This window comes from Apteryx rowi, unplaced genomic scaffold, assembly GCF_003343035.1.
Source record: "Apteryx rowi isolate R43461 unplaced genomic scaffold, aptRow1 scaffold_52, whole genome shotgun sequence".
Classification (NCBI taxonomy): Eukaryota; Metazoa; Chordata; class Aves; order Apterygiformes; family Apterygidae; genus Apteryx; species Apteryx rowi.
This window is the reverse complement of record NW_020450783.1, coordinates 2484784-2510703: the sequence shown is the minus strand read 5'-3', so window position 1 is coordinate 2510703 and position 25920 is coordinate 2484784.

Sequence of the window (25920 nt, the reverse complement as noted above, 5' to 3'; positions counted from 1 at the left end):
AAAAACATACTCACAAGGGCCAAATTAAGATTGCACTGACACAGTCTAATGTTTCAGTGTTTGCTCATGCAAACATAATACTGTTTTTATAATGGAAAGGGAAGACAAAAGGGGATTGCAGACAGTCATTTGTCTAATTTTTGAATGTGACATAGATGCACACATACTGTGCATTAGATGGTTTAAAGTTCCAAGGAATGATTACTTACTATTTCTAGAGTGTATTTGTTTTCCTAAATACATAGGTGACATATAACTTTAATAGTTATTCTAATTATTCTTTTTAATGAGGAAAAGTTGTTAGTACATAAGCAGGGGCTAGACAGAGCTCATTCCAGTATTATTTGCATACACTTTGAAAAGGAACACTGCTCATGATACTCTCGTGAAATATACTCACAGTTCCCAGAAATTATACTGGAAACATGATTTAGTTTTCATTTTTGATAGTATTTAAAATTTGTTTCACTGTTTTACATCTCTCCATCTGCTAGAGAAAGGAAGGGGGGAAATGGAACATAAGAAGCAAGAAAAAAATAATTTAAGTAAAAATTGTGTTTTTCTAGAAATACTCATTATAAAATGAGACATTTTTACAGTAAAAATATTCCATAAATATTTAAGATCTTAAAACTGTAAAAACGCTTGACCAGTTCAAGCTGCAGCTGGTTTTCTTAAGTAATGGCCCACACAAACATGGCGAGCAACTGACAGCACTGCATTATTTATTATTCCCATACTTTCACATCCGGGGATAACAAGCAAATGAGTAGCATCAAAAGTGGAGCTGTCAAGAACAAGTTGTGTCAGACCAATCTCATTCCCTTTAATTTTCTTCACTGGCCAAGAGGTTTTGTGAAGAGGGAGCGGTAGAAGATTCAGACCTTGTTAAGTCGTATTGGGTGTGTCCCAGAAGACATTCTCATAAAAGGGATAGGTAAACTCAGACTAGACTATGTTACTGTAGCCTGCATGCTAAAGGATTACAATCCAATCCAAAGGATTGCATGGTAGCATCCAGAGAGCTCGTTCCATGTTTTAATGTAAAAATAGAAGGATATACTTAACTGGACTCTTCAGAGCTCTGCCTTGGGTCTAGTTCTATACAGTGCTTTTATTAAGAAAGAAGAAAGAGAGTGTTTCTAAATGTGAAGGAACTAGGAGGGACTTTCAGTACAAGGCAGATTCATATTGACAAGCTGGAGAAATAGATTGAAAAGATGTGATGCTATTTCCCAGGGACAAGTGGAAGGCACCACACTCGGGCAGGTGCAACACATTTCACAAAACCTGGTAGCAGTTCTGCAGAAAACAGTCTGTGGTCATACTGAATTGCAAGCTGAGTATGAATCAACCATGTAATGCTGCGCACAAGGACAAAGCCCATCCTGGGATCGATACATCCAGGATATGGCCTGCTGCGATGCTGCCCCATGCTGCTTGATAGTGGGCATGCCTCAGCTGGAGAGTAGCGCCACATGCAAGCACTGCACTTCAGGAGGAAAGCAGACCAACTGGAGAGAGCCCAGGGAAGGGCAAGAAAAATGGCCTAGAAAACATAAACTTCAGGGAAAGACTGAAAGAACTGGAATTGAGAGATTAAAGGCAGACATGATGAAAAGCACCAAGCACGCAAAGGGCTGTTTGAAAGAGAATACAATGTTTTCTATGCCCATGTGGATGGGACAATCGCAACAAGAAAGGTTAATGCTAGATATCAGAAAAAAACCTTTCAAACAGTAAGAATAGTCAGCTATTAAAATCGATTGCCTCCTGGAAGGTCTGAAGTCTCCATATTCAGAAAAAGATTTGATATATATCTGTTTAGGATGCCACGTGTCCAACTAGACCCATTTCGGGTCAAAGGGACCTCTTAAGGTCTTCGCAGTCTGTTTTTGCAAAACTGGTTTAGTTATGGTCTGAAAATGACACAACTGCACATGAAATGAGATGCAGTTGAGAGATGATTTTCAGAAGTGGGTTGAAGCCTACATGTGAAAATCAGCCAGAATCAGACAAAGTTTGGAGACTAGAAAAGAAAGGCCAAAAAAGAGGCACAAAATGTCCAATATCTCTATCCTAAGGAAAACAAAAGCTTAAGACTGTGATCATGGTCTCCTCCTCCTGTTTGTGGGTGATCCTACAGGAGCAGGATTCAAAGCCAGCAGAGGACCTGTCATTATATTTGCTCTTTACCAGGAAGCTGGAGCGCCACAATTCCAGTCGTCTCTAGAACAGGGAAAGAGGATGGATTCTAGCCAACAGAAACAACAGTGGATAATTTTCTTTTACAATGTTCCTACCATTGCTACAAGAATGAATGTGATCTTAGAGCACAGGAATGTACTGTCAATGAATGAATCAGGGACCAGCTAACAGAAAAGAGAGTTTCTGTTTGTACACAAATATCTTGGCAATCAGTAATGATGTGAAAGCAAGTACAGAAAAGTTCATGACAGTTAAATGGGAGTTTGTTGAAATATGATAATTTTTTAAATTGTGGCTGAGTCTGGCAGGGACTTTTTAAGCAGGATCTCAGCCAAAGTCTTAAAAAGTGCATATCAAGCAGCCTTGGGCTTTTAATTTAATTTATTTTAACCATCCTACTTGGAGTTTTCAAATTGATTCACCACCACTGTTTGAACATTCTGTGACAGAAGCAATGCATATTAAAGTAGCTAAAGTTCTCCTTTCGGCATGCCTAATTAGCTGTATTTTTGTCATAGGCAGTAGCAATAATATTGGAATATATATATATATGCATGCTGTATACCAGATTGAGCAAATATGACAGAAAAAAACAGTTGTGAACATCTGAGTAAATTCATGAATTGGTTATGATGACATTGAGTATCTCTTTCTSCATGATAGTATATTCAAGTGTTCTTCTTTTTCAACAGTGTCAATTGTTGAAATATCTGCTTAAATAAAAAGATTCCATAATAATTGTGAAAAAATTGGAAAGATTCAAAAACACCAAATTCATGATACCCCATCAAAAAAATTTAGGTGGCAAAGGCATGATGAACAATGAATATAAAAAGTAACCTCAGTGAAAACTGTGCATGAGACTATGCTGCTTCAGTATTTGGAAAAATAAAAACATTTGTTAACAATCTGAAAATAACCTCCATAGAGGAGTTAAACATTCTGAATAACATGCTTGCTTGAATAGTTTATCCAGTTTCAATATTTACTCTTACATTCATTAGACTTGCATGACTTCTACCACTATTGTCAGGGTATTTTAGGCTACATCCTGCCACAGGTTTCTCTACGACCTCGAGCAAGTTATACAGTTTCTTTATGCATCAGTTCTGCGATGTGCAAAGCAGAGCAGAAGGTACTCGCAGAATTGCGAGGATAAAAAGCTTAGGATGCACACAGGTAACACTATATCAGAGGGGGTCACTTAAGAAACTTTTACAGAGATATTGAATGGTGTTAGAACTCGCAGAATATTGCTGCTAATTTAAATCTAGCTAAGCACGGTAGGGATGAACCATGATCCACTGGTTTTGAAACTGTCCCTCAAACCGTCCCTAAAGATGGGGGTGTACCATGAGTTTGGCCTCAAGGCCTGTGGCAGGTCCTGCCTCCATGCCCACGGGGTAGATACCACTGTGGTAAACAGAAGAGCAACACCATATCTCATTTCCTTGTATAATATACCAATAATTACAGAGTTACAATTTTATTCAAAGCAGTTAATACATTTTCTTCTTCAGATTCAAGTTCAGATAAATTTCATATCTCATTATTACAACCTTGTATTTTCTTTTTCATTTCAGCCTTCATTTTAACCTGTTGTGACTATGCAATTTCACAAGGGAAAGAAAAAGGCACAATAAGAATGAAATTCTTCAGGCATTCATATTAACCTGCAGAAAAGATCACTTAGTGTATAAGAGAAACAGAATGCATCTAAAAAGCCTGGAGAAAGGGAGAGGATTCCCACCAGCTGCAAATAAATGCAGCCCTACCTAAAACAGCACTAGCAGTAAAAGTTAACCAAGAACACTTGCCGCTTTGTCTAGGCCTGCACACATCACTCAGGCTGCAAGGAAATCATTACTGTGACAGATCATTTATATTAATACAATGCACCTGCCAAATTATTTATACACCATAAGCATCAGTTGAGAGAAAGTGCACGCTGGGAACTTCATCAGTATAGAGGAGAGGCTTCACTGGGAGTAAGGCATGTTAAAATAGAGCGGGATTTTGATCTCAGATATGCTACTGTAAATACAGAGTGATGCCATTGAAGCCTGTAGATTTAGTTTGGATTCATACCAATGAATGTGATTGACAGGAGAAAAAGAGGAAAATTGCAGCACTAAGTGATAAGTCACTGACAAGAAAATTGGAACGAGAAATACAAGTTAGTGTTAGTTTAATCTACTATTCTATGTATTTCTACCAGGATAGCTCAGCTTCTCTAGCATGTTTTTTGTACTTAATTAGTGATTTGCTCATCTCTAAGTATACATTAGCTCTATATTACTGAGTATTCCCAAAGGTAGAAAATCTAAATGAAATCTACTGTTGAAAACAGCATATTTTCAAAGGTATTACAAAGAACAGAAATATTTGGTAACCATGAATTGCTTCCACTCAATAACATTACAGTTGACAACACTTAGCATTACTGCTTGGTTAGTAAACACATTTTACATCACATACACTGCTTTAGAGGAGGTTTCCATATTCAGGCATCAATCCTTACCAGTAATGGGCTTCAGAATTGCTCCATACAAGGTCTTTCAAAATTTATATCCCAATCTCAGCATTTTAAAATTTAGTGGGTTCATATTTGGTTCCTTAAAGCAATAAGTTTTCACTGCTGACACAAAGAGGGATTTAGAGGAAGTGGTATATTTTATTCAGCATAGAACATTTAATTTACTGTGCATTTGATCTGAAGGTCATTGAAGTTTCTTTCCCCCCCCACTCATTACACTGACCTCAAATCAGGCCCTGTGTTACTGTATCTGGGTCATCGTCGTCCCATTACTTATTATAGCATAAGGATCACACGGCAATGTATGATCCAGTTTACTCGCACTTTGATCAGCCTGAACACACGACTGATGGTCAGCACTCTTCCCTTTTACCTTCCTTCCTTTGAATTGTATTGTATGACAGTTTATGTGACCTCAAACCAGAAGGAGCATTTAAAATCACTCACTGATTCCAAAACAATTAATCAGTAGTTAATTAGCAAACTCACGGACCAAGTTTTTCTAACCCAGTGTCCTATCTGTCTTTTTTCAAACTGACAGTGCATAACAGAAAATGGTCTTGTATATTAAGAAATACAAAGAGGCTGACAACACAGCGCACCGTGTGCCAGGATAAATGTCTAGAATGATGACGTAATTCCCAATATTCTTTTTCCCTTTTAAATGGAAAGTAGTACACACATAGTGTTTATCATGATAAATAAGAGATGAACTCTTATATTCCCACAACAAGAGAAACAACCAAAAAAAATCGTCTGTGTAAAACATGTATTTTCAAAGGAAATATTTATCAGTGAGCTTCCTACTGAATCAAAGGAAAGGCTGTTCTTTATGCTAATAAGCTTTGGATGATACCCTTTTACTCTGCCCTCCTTAAACTGCGACCTGGGGTCTCCGACTGTCTGTGTGGCATAACATTAATATATTCTGATCACCCAGGCCACAAAGGCTTCATTAAAGTTACCGTAAAAGACAACACCGCTTGAGCTACCGCTAACAACTGGAGGGCGTCTCATTATTATAACGAGAGATCGTTGTAAATGCAGGCTGAAAAAATCCCACGGTGCTTCAGGCACAACTCCGAAGCGGCCTCGGGCAGAAAGGCCTGGGCCAGCCGCGAGCTCCAGCCCGCGACGAGCCACGAGAAGCCGGCGCGCGAGCGGGGCGCCAGGGCGGGCAGCACAGGCTGCCTCGGGCACAGGCAGCGCCGGGGGGGCACCAGGGCACGGGAGGAAAACCAGAACCGAAGCTCACGCAGAAGATATAAATGAACATCAGACGGCAACAACACGAGCAAATACTGGGAAGCGAACACCTAGCAGAGGCAAGCGGGGCCCGGGGCTGCTCCGGCCGCCTTTTGGGCCCGCCGAGGCCTCGTCTGCTCCCCGAGAGCGTGTGCGCGCACCCGTGCCTGTGGTCATCCAGGGACGTGGTGCCACAGGGAAACAGCCCAGGAATATTAATCCACTTTGGGAAGCAGATGATTGTAGCTCGTACGTGCTAGCTTTCAACTGGCAGTTGCTATATACCCTTAGGTTAATGTGGATCACAGTTTGGATGCTTTTGTTTAGATTTCTAGCAGGCTACCTGCCAAAATCACGGGCGATTTGGAAGCATCTTCTTACAGGCTGTCATGAAAATCCTGGTATTTCAAGACATATATTTGCAGTGTTCTGATCGATTTGCATTAGATGAGAGAAAAGAGATTTTACTAGAAAAAGAAAAAGAGGTTAAACAATTATATTCTGGGGATATTTTCCTTCCACTTTAACATGATTGCTTCTGCCATGATGAATAAAGTCAAAAAACATCACAATTATTTCTGGAAATACTTCTGAAAACCTACCTGATGAACAAGTGCGACTGTCCTTAGGGTATGACATTCCCCCCCTTGTTACTAACCATTACATTTGTGCATTAAGAATTTCGCCTCTGATGTGCCTTTTATAATTTTATTCCTGCTTCCCTTGATTCTTTTCTTGGTCTCAGGCTCAGCTACTAAGATGTTTTAGCAAAGCAAAGACACTTGAAAGTAGTTGGAACTGGGGCTGCTTAAAATTTCCTTGTACAGAGGATATGTTTGCCTAGTTATCGTCCTATTCCTATAGAGTTATTTTAATCTAAATAAGAGAACACTGAACACTTTCTATTACAGTCAGAGTTGAATAACCAAATCAAGTTGTGGGGAAAGGCTGGGACACTTTCCTGACTTTTAGACTGTTTACAGAACAAATTGCCAGGTTAGGCAGCTCAGTGGGTTCCCAATTCCTCCTCAGCTGTGAAATCTCCTGTTTCTATTTTAAACCTCAAGAAGGGCTAGAACATGCAAAAGCTTGTCTCAGTTTTCCAGCTGCCTAATAAAAGGTCCTATCTCTATAACCTTAAGGTGCCTCTGACCCTAAACCACCACTGCTGCAGCTTTTTTAGAAAAGCATTATGCAGTCAGAACTGAATGACATTATTCCAGTCATTCTTTCATTCCTTTATTCAGTTATTTCGTCCAGACTTATGGGAGAGCAGTTTTGGGGAAGCCTCAGGGTCTTGTCCCCTGCCCCACAGGAGACAGGGTGAGGCGGGTGTCATACGGAGGGGAGCGCGGGTGCTCTGACTGTTGCACAGCTCAAATCCCATAACGTTTCCCAATCCGTAGCCCATTTATTTGTGTTTGTAATGCAACTGCAGGATGCATTTACGTTCCAGAGAAGGATTTAACATAGTATCTTGACTAGTCGTAACTATAGATGAGGGGGTTATTTAAATATGTTTTATTTCCAAAAGTAATAGACACTGATAAAGATCAAGACAGCTTTGAATTTTGAAAGTTACTGCACTCTTAAAGGAATTAAAGTGAATTATTTATACACTGATTCTCCACTAAAATTGCCAGCAATGATGTTTAAGTTATTTGATATGTATTATTTTGCCTTCAGTAATAGCAGAAGAAATTCTGGTGTTAGGACTTCTTAAAAATAACAGACTTTTGTTGTCATGGTGCCATTTATCTTCCTGTCTAAAAGTGATCTTTATGATACAAAAGCATGAAAACTAAGGGAAAATTATTCGCTTTATCTGTATAGGTAGAAATTTTAACAAATTCATTAACTCCAGTGGGTCATTATTATTATTACTCAGAAAAAAACTCTGCAATCAGAATAGATCAACCATGGGGGATGTTACTTTCAGGCTGGAGTTTGGGTGTCTGTTTTTTTTCTCAATCCATATAACAGTTCTTTGGATTTGATATTATGCTCATCAAAATAAATCACCACCTAATTTTTACTGAAAGAATACGAACTAAATAATCTTTTCTAATACAAAAATATCATTGGTGAGATGGAGGGCTGAACTAAACCACTTGACGAATGGTTTAACATCCAAGTCTTCTTGGTTTTTATACTCCTAATACAACAATACCCTCAATGAGTTCTAATTAAAACGTTACTGTGGCTTGATGAAATACTACTTACCTAAATGAAATCCAGATCAGCATGTTGGTTAATTTCTAATCATTTGCACTATAACAGTAAAATACAGTTTGCAGTCTCTTCGCTTGCTAATCATGAGGGTGTCATTATGCAGTCTCTACTGTCTACATCCAGAAATAATCAGTGTAAAAATTACTGGAAATTTAACTACAAATAGTTGTCCAAAGAAGAGTTCCAATCTGCTACTCTAAATTTAATTAAGTGCATATTCAGTGGTGAAGGGTTTTTTTTTTCCTGATTAAGTTCTTGCTGTAAGTTGGGAGCAGTTTAAATAGATTGCAGTATAAAATTAAAGAATTTAGCCTAGCAGAAATGTGTGGGTGTCTGTGTGTGTGAGTGCTAGATGAACAAAGAAAAAGGAGCTGCAGCAAAATCTCATTTGCCTTAGATGTTTGTTAGTAAGGATAATAGTCAGAAAATACCCAATACAGGAAGAATTAGCGCTGCTGCTCTATATATTAGGATGAGTGAAATAACAAAACTGATTAGAAATAACCTGAACACCACACCAAAGATGTGATGTCTGCTTACCTAAAGCAAATCAGAGTGATGGAAAGAAGGAACACCGCATGGAAATTCAATGGCAAGGTCAGGGGAACCATCCTATGAGCCATTCTGATCCCAAAATTCTCCATTTTAAAACCCACTTCAGTTTGTTGCAACACCAAGATAGTTTTAGTTTCTCTTTTGGGGTGCTTTGCTTGCCATCATCTCTGCAAGATCTTGCACTTGGGCTAACAGCAATGTCTTTCACGGATCTCATGACTCAGCTCTTTCTTAAGACACATAAAACTATAAAGGAGAATATAAAAATAGGTGCATTTGATATGGTTTTTCTATTACTGGCCTCTCTCTATGTGGTATTACCGTCATACCCAGAAAGAGGGTTGGATGCATTCAAAAATGAAGACACCTGTAATTATGGTTTCCACAAATGAAAGAGCATCTTGAGCAGCTCTGGCAGTGAAGAATGATATTGTGACTACAGTGCATTTCAAAAAGAAATTGTCTGTGGACAGAGTTATCATCCCTATGATCACATGCATGATTTTATATTTTTAACACTTTTTTTTATAAGGAGAAGTGCTAAATCTAAGCTTTTTAATGTAGGGTAAATAAATTGAAATTGAGTTTCTCCTTATATTCCTAGATCCTCTGGTCAGGGTATCCTGAGCCCAAAGCCTGCCTTGCTTGCCAAATTTTAAATACCTGTCACTATGAAGTACGTTCTGAGTCCTTGGCAGATGCTGTTCCTCTAGTGAATACAATTTTTTGTCTATCTAATAGGTGCCAAACTGGAAATTCGTTAATAAATTTCTATTACTGCCACCTTCCTCTGGCTCCTTTTGTTTTAGCAAAATTGGATCTCAGAGGAGATACATATCTTCATGTCTCAATTCTAATTAAGTAATATGGAGTTAATTAAGCAGAAGGCAGGCTCAGCAAACATATATACTATGTAAGCAGGTAGCATCAACCTCTTTCTTGCCATGACTTATAGCTTACTACTGCATAACATTTGCTAGATCACTATCGTTTCATTTGCCATAGTGTTCAGCCTACCAAATATGTGATTTGGAATATTCTGGACTTGCAATAATTAAAAACTGAAACAACAAAAAAAGAGTCATTACTGAAACAGATTGGTACTATTATGAAGTCTTCTCATTAAGGCTGCTATAATTCCCAACAGAAATACAATAACTGAAACTTTATTTATTAAAGTATTTATTATATATTTAAATGTAAGCCTCACCTTCACCTGACTGAACTCTTAGTCAGAGAACTAGTGGGTGAGGTGAGAGTATGAAGAAGCCAGCTGACACAGAGGTTGAATTTAGGAGTAAAACTTGCTCTCAGTTTAGCATTTTATGTTTTTGAAGAGTCGAGGCATTACTAAAATCTGCTCACCAACTATGATGTTGTAGCCTTGAAAACACATGAGTTACAAGAGGATAAAAAGAAGCCCTTACACTGTTAAAACAATTTTGGTTTTGACATTTCTTCCTGAGAAAATTAGATGCCCGGAATGTGATGAAGAAGTCTAAGAGAATCGAGTTCAGCGTTGTTCGGAAGCTCTTTGCCTGTGACAAGAAGGATGTATTAAGATGATTTGGGATGGAAAGGATCTTGGTTGGAAGCTTTCAGCAAGAAATTGTAGTAAATACATGAATGATGTTAGGTTCCTCCTGCTGCCTCAGCTTTAGGTTAGTCTTAGATTTACTTCAATTCCCTTGTGCCCCACCAGGTTTCTTTTGCTGCTCTTTTGTGAGCTGAGAGGAAAAAACAAAGGTGGCAGCAGGATTATGTTAACACAAAGATTTCCAAAAACTGGAGCAAATGAAGTCAGTCAGGCTGTGTCTGAACTGCAGGAGCCAGGCCAGCAGCTCCTTCTGAAATGAGCCCCCCGCATCTCCTGGGCGTGCAGGAAGCCCTGGCACGTGGTGGCCTGGTGCCCCACCGCACGTCTGGGGGGCCAGAACCACCGGGCATCTCCCCCACAGTCACTGCAGAGCCTGAGAGAAAGTACATCACTGTGGGAAATACTGATTTTTATCTGCTTGGCACAGAAGCAAAGGTGTTCTTCAGTGAGTATTTGCTATCAGTAAGATGATACTGGTTGCAAACCAGGGAGTGTGACTTCTTAACGCACACTACCTAGTTAAATAAGGCCCAAGAACTCACCAGGGCTCTTAGGTATTGTTAAGTTCACTGCCGAATTAAACAGATCAAATAGCGTCCAAACACTTTCTCATTTATATATTCTTATTCCAAGTATTACATATGTGTACTGCTTAATCCTTCACAGTTCCACTCCTACTGGCTACTTAAACTAATTTCATCTAACTTACACCAGAGCCCATTACATTTTTATTGTTTTACTATATATAATTACTGCTGTAACTTAGCCTGGTTCTTCACTGCTATGCCAGAACGGTTACAGCAATCAGGTTGCACATTTTACCTTACTGAAAATCTCATGTCTTTAATTTTGCTTTCTAACCAGCAAATAATGTCACCGTAGCTTTATTGTTAATGTTTTCAAAATATCAACATATATAATGCAGTTCAGTTCTGTCAAGCAAACCTCTTGAACCTGAATTTTCCCAGCATGTATTTTTGAGAAGTGAAAACATCTCAACGGTATCAATATCTAAAATATAAATAATAACACTAATAGATATTTCACGATATTTTGTCTGACATCTTCACATCAAAATATTTTTTCAGTGGAAATTGACCTGAGAAATAAGGTGACATACTGCAGTATATACACACTGCATGCCAGCAATTTTAAAATAACTTACGGTGTTGTTTCTTTAATCTTCAAATCTAACACATAAAGTCAGATCTTCACGTTGTGTAAATCCCTATAGGGGCATTCAGTTACTAAAGCTGCGATGATACTCAGCACCAGAGTGTTTGGCCAAAAGTGTTTCCAACTAGATTTAGAAGAAGAGATTTTTTATTATTCTTTCCTTCACAGCATCGATATGAAAGTATTCTTAAAGAGAAATCAAGTCATAAGGATTATCAATAAATACTGAAGACATGCACACGCACATACACAAACACATGTGTATGGATGGAAACTGTATCATTATCTCAGTGCGCTTCTCCACAGTTCAACACAAGAGCTCTGCTACACAACAGCGTTCAGTCCTGCATGGTACAGAACTCCGGGGTCGATCTGACAGACAGCTTTAAACATATCGATATTTTCACTGCACACTGGATTTTAAAGAATAAGAGAATGGGTGCAAAACTAGACAAGTTTTATGGAGGTTTCTTATTTTTGTACACTTCTTAAAATCCAGATAATATGAAATTTGTGATGAAATAATTTTCTGGAGCATTATTCCCATTGCAATTATGAAAGAAGCTGCACTTGCAGCTCTAAACTTTTCAAAAGTGCAATATATATCTTAAAGCTAAAAACAGAGCAGTTTAAATGCACGTAGCCCATTCACGCAGACTGCTATTTATACAACTATCAATCCTTCTGAAGGAACAAATGACATGACACTGATAGCCATGACTGCCTTTAACACTGATCAGCAATGGCAACCTTGAACCCCTGCATCTACTGAAAGCTGATCACTGGTTAGCTTCACGTAGCTAGTCTGGTGCCTTCATGTTTTTGTCATTCCTTTTTCATTCCTTCTATGCTTTTGTATAGCCCACCTGACATACCTAAAGGTAAAGGCTTTGGGGAAGGAAAGGAAGTTTAAAAAGGGGATTGGTGGTAGTGTGCTTCATTAAACTAATCTGGCACATTGATTGGGGGCTGTCAAGCAGTCCTGAAAGACTCTCTTTTTTCTTCCCTTTCCCTGAAGAAAGACAAACTGCTACAGCATGCTGTAAAGTACTCATTTGTGCATGCATGTTATTCCCCCCTCATTAGAGCAAATGGCCTCATCTATTTTTTGCAGTTATTATATCAACAGCCTCTAATCTTTCAATAAGTCATCCTGGATTGTGAAGCTGGTTGACCCTATAATATTCTTCATATAACTCCTCCCAAAGAGATACATATTCAAGCATTAATTGCTACCCTTAGAAGCCTATATGAATAATGCATCTGCCCTCAGGCTTAAATGGTAATAAGGATATAATGGCTTAAAGGATTTCCATTTTATTCTACTCTTTAAGAATAGCAGTGGCATGTGTTATCACACAATGTAAAAACAATAATAACTTAATCCAAAGGAGAGTAAAAGGCAATTCAATTATAGAGGTGCTTACTGTCTATTAGCATCCTGAGGCCTTCTCCTGTCCCCCCTGACTTCAGCTGGAATTGCACCAGGCTCCTATGCAACAAGAAGGGATCGCTTCAACATTGCACATGTCAACTGCAGTGCGCTCAAGGGTAGCAGGGATCAAAAGAAACCCAGTGCCTGCATACGGCCTGATGACAGATGAGCTGCCGGGCTCACAGGACTTGCTCCTAAATGGGTGTCAGTAACAAACCCCGCTTCCTCAACAAGCACTAACTGACATCCTTCTTGACAGCTGCAGAGGAGAGACAAATGCCTTTTCTCTCTCCTTTAAAAGACAGCAGTCTAGGATGGACACACAGCAAATTTCTCCAAAAACTGTCAGTGTGACAGTTTTCACGAAAACTAATCCACTAAAATAATGCAGAAGCATGTGTAATGTTCTCTAAAATCCCCTTTAAAATGAGTAATTGAAAACTTGGATATTCACAGGCCATTTAAACTATATCTTTATTTAATCCATGTGCACTTCCATGAGGTATCTGTTACCATCCGCTGTGCCCAAGAGACTCAAGAGGCAGCGCGGCAAGGAGGACGCAGCGAGGAAGACTACCTGCGGCTCAGGTCTGCACAAAGGGAGAGCAGGCAGAGGCCAGACTTCCAGCAGGCCTCACGCTAAGACTTCCAGTACGGCTTGAGGAAGTCAGATGTTCACTTTCACCAGCAACTCTGCCCCCGAGTCCTTTGGGCTTCTCTAGAAAGCTCAGCTGAAATTAAACAGAAAAGGCTTGGGCATTAATCTTCTAAGGGTTGGTGTTCCACCAGTTCAGTTTATTTTGACAGGCTGCCTGCATAAAAAGTGGTTCCCTAGAGATTTAGGACTGGATTTCCAACAGGGATCTCAATTTATATTCTCAGTGCTAGCAGGTCCCTATTAATATTATTTGTCTTTGTTAACAATCCCGACTCTTCACAAATGCTGAGCTCCCTGGTTTGGGTACACTGGAATGCTGCAATGCAAGTCATGAGAAATTTTTGAAAAATCACCACAAAGACTTCTTGAATTAATGAAAACACTAAGATCTATTCTAATGGCAGAAATATGTATTAGTTTAATAAGCATGCAATCAAATTTTTGATTGAGTGAAACACTACAAAAATGCCTTTTACTACTACATTTTCAGACTCCAGAATTCTTTATTACAGCGCCAACCTACACACTGTCTCATCGTTGGGAAATAATTATCTCAAATTTAACTTGCTGATCAAAATGAAGTACTAAAATGTCTCGACACCAGACAAAATTGCAGTCTGTTCCTCCATAATCACTCTATTCTGCAGCACCCTCTATTGGCTGATGTAAATAATAAAAAGAAGACCATGCCATGGGTGTTTTTCTTTACATTTGGATAAGACAGTTCTGTATCAGGTGAGTGGCTATCTCTAAACACTGCAAAAGGAATGGGTCCCCTGACAGACCAAGTATTACTGTATCACATAGTGTAGGCAAAATCTTCTAAAGTGCTTTGCCGGGAGAAAGAACAGGGAGCAGCTGGTTTAGAGGGCTGGAGACATTCAGAAGGATAAAGGTACTATGTGAAAAAAGAGTAAGCGTACGAAAAGAAAGCTGGAATTGGTAAGCAATACAGATGCAGGTAAGTGTCGCTGTGCTGTGGGGATGGTGAGCGGGACGGACAGGTTAACAGCAGCCCGGAAGGTTTCTATGAGATCCCAGGAGATGAAGCGATTCAGTGCTGTAGCGGGAAAGAAAAAGGCTTCCAAACAGGTGCATAACTGAAGGACCATCCATGAGGGATGGAGGGTTGCAGAGCACTGAACAGACAGGAAAAATAGAATGACTGGGTGAATCACATACTTGGAATTTAAAATGCTAATACTTCTGACAGTGTGGTTCTACTTTGAAAAATGGCTACGTAAATGACATTTTCTGCCTCAACAGATCTACAAACAGCGCTTCTTCTGTGTTAGCTCTGCTGACTTTACCATGAAACCCCCCCCAAGTTTTTCTTTTCTTTTAAAAAAGCAGCAGTTATTCTTTGCAGTTTCATTTGAACAAACTTGATGGCACACATGCCAGGAAAAGAAAAGAAAAGCCAAACTTTCCTTTTTATATTATATTGGCCTTATGAGGCTACTAAGATTAAATTAGATTTTGCTCTTAAGGAGTCCTTTCTGCTACCAGACACAGTTCATGGAGAGATGCAGACTGATGTTGCCCTTTTGGTGTCCCTTAGAAACCCCCACAAAAATGCTAATTCACAAATTCAGTCCTGAATTCTGAACATCCCTGTTCCCTGTCCATCCCTGGTGCCCAGAGAGGGAGGGGAACAATTTACAGACGGGTGGCAGAAGGTTTTGGTATCGACATCTAAGCAAATCATGACTTACAGTACAAAACAACTAAAAAAATCACCACTGTTACACAGAGAGCCTTCTGCTTAAATGTGCGTCTTAAGAGCAATGGTTGATATTGACAGTCTCAAAACCTTCTTTTAAAGATGTCCTAATCTTTAGTCCTAATAATGACTTTCTGATCAGGAAGATGAGGGCAGCAAAGCTAAAGTCAAGTTTCTTTGCAGACAGAGCATAGCATGAGCATAACCCATGGATGCAGTAGCTGCTCTGCCCATAGCCACATCCATATTATGGAGGTTATACAGCGACAACGCATCAAGCCACAGATAACTACATTTTGTAGAAAGTGGTGTAAAAGCTCCTGTTTTGGACAATCAGTGTCAGTGAATGTTTGAGTGATATCCATATGGCTATCTAAACCTGACCTCTGAATCTTAACTGATGCCCTTGTCTTTAATAAGACTCAGCCAATACTGCAAATGTGTTTCCTCAAGGAAAACAAACCTGCCATCCTCATGTTACCTCCCAAGAGAACCCATCTCCTCCCTCCTACTGGCAGTATGAGTGGCTAGGCTGGAAATATGGGAACACCCTAAGTGAAGTGCCCACGCACCTCGTCTATCCACAACCATTTCTGTAGTTTTATCAATGCTGTTTCAGCTGCTCATCTGCCTGCAGCAAATAGTCACCTCCAGCCTGACACGGAGCAGTGCTCGGAAGTACTGAATGTCAAAGCAGTTTAACTGGCAGCATGTGGCCCAGCAAGGACATGCCCTTGAGAGGATGAAACCTGCTGTAATCACTGCCAAGCTAAGCAATATTTAAAATACCTCTGAAATAGTTTAGGAAACCTTTTTTTTTTTTTTTGGCAAAACAAATTATTCATCATTGTGTCTCCTGAAATAAATAATCCTTTTCACAAAAGGATTTTTCTCAGGAAATCCAATAGCTTTTGCATTTGGGCAGAGTGTTGTGAACTCCAGGAAAAGCACCAACAGGGAACTAGGTCCTTCTTATAATGCCAGTTGAGGGAAAGTTTGTTTTTTGAACACAGTGAATAGGATGAAATGATCTAGGTAACAGTGAAAAAGTTGAGCAACTTCTGACATTATTGATTAAGCTCAAAAGAAGTCCCCTTAAATTTATGCACATCACATTTCTTCAGTTCTGAGAACACTGGTTACAATTTTTTCTTCTTTCTTTTAGTATCTGTGTTCTTTACTTCTGTGACTTTATAAAGAGATGAATTTCTTTTTTCCTAATTATTATTCTTACTCTGTGCTTAGAATTATTACTTACATATTTTAATACAGAATAAGTAGCCATGAGTTTTAGTCCCACAGCAGAACTTTCTCTGATTATGAATAAATAGAAACCATATTTCTAAGAATACTTTGGTCTTTTATCATCATTGCTGTGTTCTTATTTGATAATTCATATTTTTCTATTACTGTGCTATCCCAGGCTTTATTGTCACCATTAGTATAAAGCACCATTTTTCCAAGCTAAAACTCAAAGATAATTTATTCGGGGCCTGTTATGCTGATCATCAATGATATCCCACAGCAGATCCAGCAGAAATGTCAAGAGATTATTTGGTAATACACGGAGTGTTATTTAAACTATTTTGTCTTTATTTATTTCCAAAATTATGCAATTTTGGGTATCCTGACATGAATGAATGAATATCCTTCCACCATACTGAATATTTTTTAAAGTCACTCCAACATATCTGATTTAGGGTTTTATCTTTTAAAACAATCTTCACCTATGTCAATATAATTGATAAAACAGTTCAGAATAATTTTGTCTAATGGTCTGCAAATAGACTTGTCTGGGTTTTGCATCCATAAATTTTCCTAACTGTTTTAATCACTGGTCCTTCTAATTTTAGGATTGTCTAATGCAAAACCAAGCATCAACACTTGAGTCAATTGAAGTTGTTGTAAATTCAGACCTAATTCAGATGTGATAGATAAATTATGGTGAGTTAATTAAAAAGTATTAATTTGAAATACTAAGCCTGAAAACCTAATGGCAGTTCAAGAAAAATACAAAAGTGATTAAAGTGTTTCAAAGGAAATATCTGAAGTCTACAAAAAAAGTAAGCAGTCCCAGTTCTCCTCTCTTTACTTTCTTCAGACGCTCTCTTCTGTTGTGGAACTACTCTTTAAAACAAAGAAAGAGGAATAAAACCCAAGAAAACAAAGCTCAACCATGAAAACAATTTAGAACCCCAAATTTGTCTCAGAGAGTATTTCAATTATTTCAAAGACTAGTTTTGAAAAGCAGTGTTCTCACGCTGTAAGATGCATTAGTTAAATGAAACAGAAACCATCTTTTCTTTTTGTTTTTTGAACTCTCTGAAGTTTGAACACCCTATCTCACATTTTCACCCTCAGGATCTTGTTTGTTTTCTAATAAAGATTAATGGATTTTTTTATAAGCAGAGATGAAAAATAAGTCACAGTACCATATGTTCTATCAAGTTATGCTTAGCAAATCGCAAAACTCATCAAGGACACAAAGACTCCCATAAACTCTCCCTTATCCTTTGTATTCTTGCTACATCACTCTATTGCACCTGTTTGATAACTTCAGTAGACTTCAGTTATACAGAGTTGGTAGTTTCCACTTAACTGAAGAGCAACATTCTTATGACCCACATTTACCTATTACCAAATGCTCAAAAGGAGGGATGCAACTACTAAAATATGAAGTATCTAAAATTCTCAATACTATATTAACAATATAAAATAAAAGGAGATGGATATTTAGATGAATCTTGACAACTTCATGCAAAATAGTGCCCATTTAAAAGCTGTTACTGAAAGGCTTTCTCAAGCCAACAGAAATCTCCCTATGGCTGGCAGAAAGTCGTCCCAAGGTCTATGCATTTCCTAAGCAATCATGAGAAAGCCTGACATCTGAGACTGGACAGCTCACGCTGACCTCCTATCACACAAGCATCTGGATTTCTCTTTTGGCCAAAGTCACGTTCTGGTTTCACTCTATCTATATCAAAAAAATGTTTACAGTAAATTCACAATTTGAATTGCTTAAAAAATACTTTATATTAATAGCAGAGTTATCACCACATCTGAGATAGGTAATATATGATTTTGAAAAGAAATCCAGAAGCATGCACCTGTTTTACTCAGAAGACATGGACAGAAAAGGTGATCTAATTAATATTTCCCTTTTTCTCTCTGAAACGGATTTACATCCAGATTTGGACTTTTATAGATTTCTTCATTACAACAAATGAAATATTAAGCTATATTTCAGCCTTAGCTTTTTTCAGACTCAGCTTCCATTGTTTTCAGGTATTTATTGCTCCATTCCTCACGGTCAGACCTCTCAGTCCCGTTGTGCTGGTCTGCTGCTCGGGTGAGTAAAGTGACGTTTACTGAAGAGAAGTCAGCACTCCTCGAGTGCGTAATGAATCCCAGTATTTACATGGGCAGTGTTCTCATTCACACATGAAAGACTGCATTTACATGAAAAAACTATTGCATGAACGTTTACGAGAAAGCAAGCTAAAAAGACTATGGACAAGTTAAAAAACAGAGAAGAATCTGTAAACCTTGCAAATATGTTTTCCACTCTTAATGTTGGTGCAGAGCTCTGTGACTGCCTTGTCAAGTAAAAGGGTAAAGGACAGTGTTAACTTTATAAACTGTGTTCCCATGGAATCGCACAGAGAGACACATTTTTCAAAGAGTAGTAGTTACACCCAGCAGGCAAATGTGGGCGCTGGGATATTTATATATGATTTGATCAGTGTGCTTTGGTATTTTACATAAGCAGGGATTTATACAAAAAAGCAGTATAAGATGTAATAGTGAACTGTATATATTGCACTAATTTTATCTGTGTTAAATTATAAAGCGATACACAATTTAAGTAAAGTGTTAAGTGTCATAGGATCCCTGGAGACTGGTGATTGTAAGAGAATATGTATTTGTCAGCAGCATCTAGGGTATCTAAAACGGTAGTGGGAACACTACTTAGAGCTTAACATTCAAATTGCTATAAGGAATTAGAAGTTAGGGTGAAATCAGGGTGCTACAAGTGTTTTAAAATATCTGTGGAAAGTTGTACATGATTCTCAGGGGGCTCAACAATTTAAAATGGCGTTGTTTCTCCAAATTGCTCCCTAGCATTAGGACACACAATTTCATGTATTGTTTTTCAAGCATACACAGTACATTAGCACTTGATAATCAAAGATATATCTTCCATGTATCCTTGTCATCTACCTTATGTAAGTAAATAAGACAGTATAAACAAATTAATAAAAGAGTTCCACAAGCACTGTATGCAATTTAATATGTGAAGCTCTTTCAATAATTCAAATTGTGAATTTTCTGTCTTTTCTGTAAAAAAATCTACATTTCATGTTATCATAATATAAGGTAACAGAAGTATTATCAATCTTTTTGCTGGTACACTAGCAATTATGTATTTTTTAAAGTGCTAGTTAAAAATAACAACATAATCAACAGCTCAACTAAAGTTAGTCAGTTTTGGTTAATTTATTCCAGCGCTATTTGTTAGGCAGATGTAAATGTTTATCCTTTTTTTTCCTCCAGTGCAGAAGAAAATTCACTTGATCTGTTTTCTCTTTACACAATCCCTATTCTTGTCCTGTCTTGGTTAGCTCTTGTTATTAATAGCACCCAAGTGAAAATATGGTATTCTGTGCCTTGCCTTCTTAATAATGAATAAAGGTGATGCATTGTATGAAACTGCCTCAATAATTTACAAGGTAATATCAAGCAAAGACTAACTGTAGTGGTCCACAGAAAATATACTGCACTAAAAAATGATTTATAAGCTGCAGAGACGTTATAATACTAAATTTAAGCACTGAGTTTCTAGTCTATTAGAAGTGTTAAAGTTTTAACACCAAACATGGCTGTTTTCCTACTTTTTTTAAGTTGTAAATTATTTTCTATTCACGTCTTTTTGCTCATAGAGTACACATTCCTGTGTCAGAATGCTCTTTTACCTTCCGTTCTGCTTATAAAGAGACAGAAGGGGATCGAAGCGTCTTCTATCGTTGCTGCTCGTTTTTGAACACAAAGCCAACGCTACTTTTCCTGGGTGAAGTGCAATGTGGCGCCCTCTCTCCCCTGCATACAACTGCAGGGGAGAGCTTTTATTTCTGGAAGTACTATCCCATAGGTGTACTTTTAAGAGATGTTTCACTCTGCTTCTTCATCCCAATGGAAAACTAGCTGTCCTTGTCTGAGGTAAAACCCAACTTTCAGCATGGGCTGGTCGCGACTGTTTCTGCTGCTTCTGCACTCGTTACTGCCCGCGTGACAAACAGCAAACGAGGCGGCCTCAGCTGCCCATGAGGAACCGTCCCTGGGATGACACCACCAGAGCCAGGCACTGCAATGCTGACCAACGCACCTGGCCCTCTTGTTTCAGAGTTTTGCACTTCACCACCTGCTGTACCTGCGTACAAGTCTCCTGCGCGGTGTTTACTCTATACAATAGCTTCTTGTTGCTTTATCAGCTTGTTTGGTAAATAATTTAAAGTTCCACCGAACAGGTGACTCGAGTTTCATTTTGTTCATGGGCACCTTCCTGAGAGCTCTGATTGCCGAAGGATGGTCATGCATGGGAGAAAATTTTCTGATCTCTAAAAACTGCACGTGGGTTAGAAAATTAAGCATCCCTGAATGGTTTCATTTCAAAATGTGACCATAACTATTATTTCTAGTGCTTTTACCTCACCAAATGTGGATTTTCAAAAGTGACCTGGGATCTAGAATGCTCCTTTTCTGGGGATACCACCAACAGCCTGAAAATCAGCTGCCTGATATTCAAAAGGTGGAAGATCAACCCACTATGAAGTGTCTTCTGTTTCATATTCAAAGATTAAGTTATAAAATAGATAGTAACTGCTGAACATGATGGCCTATATGTATATGTATATATAAAAAGACCGAATTATAAAATTACAGAAAATAATATTTGGGTGTTAATATGAAATGTCTCATGATTTTTTACAAAAGCTTGTCGGAAACCAATACTGGCGATCACTTGCTAGAGATAAAGGTGCCCTTATCCCTACAAGGCTTTCCAATACTATCCTTTCTATGAAATTTGAATCTAGCCATTTAAACAGGTTAAATGAAAATACAATATGAAGCAGAACATGTTTCTGTCAGAAGCAACAGTAATTTATGCAATCTTAATCATCCAGTCAGGGAAAAGAATCAGATTTAGACCGACCATGCAGTTCAAGTACTGGCTACAAGAAAGACTACTCAAGGCAAATCCTTCCAAAGTTATTCACACGCGCAAATTTATTCCAACACAACCCTTTGTCGAAGAACGAGCAAAGGACTTAGCACAGTCATATGTGCACACGAAAGAAGAGAGGTTAATGCTGCCAAATACCTTCTTTGTTGTAAAACATTTGACCAGACACACTAAGAGTGTTTTTATCCCTGTATCCTACCACGTTTTAACAATATCCTACCATATATCTGCAGGATACAGATATGTGAATGTAGGGCAGAAAATTTTAAATCAATAGTTCATTTTTCATTCCATCCCTTCAGAAAGAGACAGTGACCCTTGCTGATAAGGGGACACAGTACTTTATCCCTGGCACACAATACTTGCATCATGGACAGGAATGCATAAGGACAGAAGTCTTTTACAGTAAGACAAGCTACTCCACATGCAGAAGAGGTAAAGATAAATCAGATGAGCAATGTAAGCAGCTTGGCATTTACACCTGAAGTATCCCATGTATCAGCAGAGGAGAAGGGATACTCGAGGAGAGAGACGGTGTTGGCTGCATGTCATTCTGGGACTGGTGAGCAACTGGGAAATAGGCAGTAACCACCAAACTGCTCTTGGGAACAGGAAAGCTGTAAGCTGTGCTTTGTAAATATCTGCATTCATAAGCAATGTCCCAATATAATCCATATTGAGTGAGAACTGGTGCATATGCAGCATTTCTAATTCAGTATGACAGAGTCCAGAAGTAAACCATACTGTTGTGCTTCTGGGATAGCACGTGTTATGCCCATACATACAGAGTGCAACTCGTTTTCCAAAGTCATCAACACTGACTTTTTAGAATAATACTGCTTCTGCAAAATGCAGCGTAATGACAAGAAGACTGTTTATTTCTTTGTCCTAGTAATGATCACATATTATATTTTCTGATTTGGGAAATAACAGTGATGGCAATATTATAGTATTATTTTGAGATTAATTTTAGTTAAAAAAATACCAAACAATAATTACACAGTGTAGCACATAATATTTACATCTCTCAAGACAATACTGTTTTACTACATTGTAAACAGTGGTTTACGTTACTTATTTCATGGTTAGACCTAAGAGCCAAGTCCTGGATTTTGTTGCTAATTCTGTCAACTGAATGATACTGAATACGCCAGCTTAACCGATTTTTCTCCAAAGTTTTCTCTTCCTCACTTGCAGTTAATAATTCTCACACATATTTAAACAGAGTTTCAAAATAAGAGTTTCAATATAAGTTCAGAATAGCAACATTATTGCTACAGCGGTCACCATAAAAATGTCATCATTTACATAAGATATAGAAACAGAATGATAGCACCATCCTTCTAACTAGCTAATGTCCTAATGCATCAAAAATTGTATAAAGCTTAAAATAGTTCAGAAATCAAATAATACTGGCTTTGCTTGACTGTTTAGATGGAAAGAATAATTTGATAAAATTTCATATGTTTGAGCTCTAATACTGAATTTAATCCTCTATTTAACATTTGGAAAGTTTAGTGCATAACCATAAAATACATTCTAAAATGTTAAAGCTGCTTCACTTTCTCCTTCATTCACCAGAGCAGTAATTGCAACCTTTGATGCCAGACTTATTTTATTAGTCCATTTAGGTAAGGGGGAACTTTTGGTCAGTGACTCAGAGGAATAATATCCAAAAACTTTCAAAAAAATTGTCTGTTACTTGAAAAGTGTATCTATGTAAAATATGCCACATGACCACACAGAAAGAGCCAAATCCTATAGTCTCACTATGGTATCCAATACCAATCAATCCACATGGCTACAAAACTTATTTTAAGAGACATAAGCAAAAAGCCAAGGAATCACTGTACTGACATCTCCCCTTCCCCCAAACTATTATGTAAAACCAGAAGATAGCAGAGCAGCTACTCATTCCTTTATTATGATGTATTTTTACCTTTTAGGCAGCGAAGCTGCAAATGTTGTCAATTGTGAAAGACCCGTTAAGCCACTGAAGTCAGGCTTGATGAACTGCAAATAAAGCATCTTGGACTGAGATGCTTACATAGATGTCTATAAGATATTGCAATTGCAAGTACCTGAAGGAAATGGGGCATTCCAGATCCCCTGTTTAATAAATACTGGCCTGTAAGTGGCCTTATAAGTGATTGCCATGTACACATGTAAAAGGAAAGCTTACTGTAATTTGACTGTATCAATTACTTCTTTGGTAACTGCAGCCTTGTTCAGGTTTCTTCTCTAGCGATAGAGCTGCTTTGCAGTACTTCATTAGGAGTGAAATCATTTTTCAATCAGTATGAACATTTGCATAAACAGAAGCCACGATTTGCAGGGTTAGTCTCAGAAAATTATTTTCCAGTGGCAGTTAAGTTACAACATGGGTAATACAGCGTAGCCTCTACAGTGCTCAGCGATAGCTATTTTACCCCATTTTCTGCACCGCCTCCGTTCTCAAGCTCGGAGCTGCTAGTGCAGGTCCCCACCTGTCACAGCTGCTTGCAGCCGCGGGACACGAGCTGCATTACCAACTCCTGACAGCGTCTCCTGTTCAGGTCCTTCTTGCAGGCACTGAGTTTCCTTCAACCTGCGTCTGCAGTAAGAGCCATTAGAACAAGTCAATACTTGTCAGAAAACCTCACACTGTCAGTTCCCACCACTAATCCTTCTTTCCAGAGTCAAGATGGAGGCATGATTTCCAGATCTGTCAGGGTCAGATCATCTGTGATGTTAAATTGCTTTTAGTCAGATTCCACTGACTTGTACCAGTCAAGATCCAGCTCATCATTTTCCTTTTTCTGATACTATCACACCACATAATTTAACTCGCAGAGCTGTAACGACGTTAATGATACAGTGCTAGAGGATGATGATTTGGTTTTCCTGACGCCTAAAGTAAATTTTCTTAGAAGAGTAGCTTTGTCAGGCAAGTATTTGACATCCAATTGTTTAATTAGATGATTTATGATTAAATGATCCTTTAGTAATGTTCTAAGGTAAAATAACAAGGCAGGGAGAGAGAGAAACAGAGGCGTATACTCAGCAACCAGCTTACTTTGGCAAAGGTTCCCTCCATATTTCAAATATTTTATTTTCATTGTTCATCCTTGTTCAAACTGTGAAGAGAAAGGTGAGATATGCAGACTGATAGATTTTAGCTTTAGGATATTCCTAGCAGAGAACAAGTAGCAGGCCAAACACATAGTGAATGAAATCTGAAATGAGTCACGTAGCAGGAATGCATCCTTGAGGCTAGAGATGTCAAAATAAATGTATGAATTCTCTAATATCATTCCATTAGATCCTTTTTCCCCGATGTGTTGTTATACAACCAACCTCAGACTTACCCTGCTCTTAAGCCATTACACTATTGTGTGATTACAGGGACAGTAAAGGGTAATTCCTTTGGCTCAATACTTCACAATTCCTCTCCAAACAAACAAGTTAGTAAAATTCTACATGTGTCCATATGAAAATACTTATGTAAAATCTGGCTCTCAGGTTCTGGGAAATAAAGTTTTTTCCAAAGTAATTATAAAACCCTGTATCTTTTTAGGCAGCAATGTAGTCTGATAAGATTTTCTCAATGTTTTTGTTAATTTTAATTTTTATTAATGAAAGCTTTCAACTGATATAGAAGCATCAGCTCATAGGAATAATCGTTTAGCTGATAAAGCTGTTAATTGAACTCATATTTGAAACTCTACTAAGCCTATTGCCTGTGTGTCTGAAAAATACCCAACAGAGTTATTAAACAATATCATAATTGATCAGTCTTTATGAAAATAGGATTGCATGTTTAAAGAAAAACAGATGAAGAAGGAAATTTAGTGCCAGAAAATACAATTTAATCTTTTTATGCATGTACCTAATTATTACAGCTTTAATATAAATTAAGTATTTGTTAGTAATTTTTCCCACTGGTATTTTTTAGAAGTTTCTAATGGCTTCTTCATGGTTTTCTGTGATATTGATATAGAAACTATGAGGGGAAATAACATTCAGCGATGACTGGAAATTACCGGGTTTTCCTAGGGCTTAGGACTCCGTTCAGAGAGCGGTTGAAGCAGCTTTGGGGCAGAAACCCATACAGTTCTACAGATTTTCAGAGACTTCCACGGTAAGCCTTATTGCTTTTTCCCTTCCCAGACAGCCGCTCAAGAATGGCTGGGATGCTCAGGAGTCATTGCTCATGGCACTTTTCTAACCTGCAGTTCAAATATTCGGTTCTTTGTTCCTTTTACGCGTATTGAATTTTCGCAGTTGGCATTACTGAGAGAAGCTTCAGAGCTCCTCAGAGTTGCCTTTGGGTGC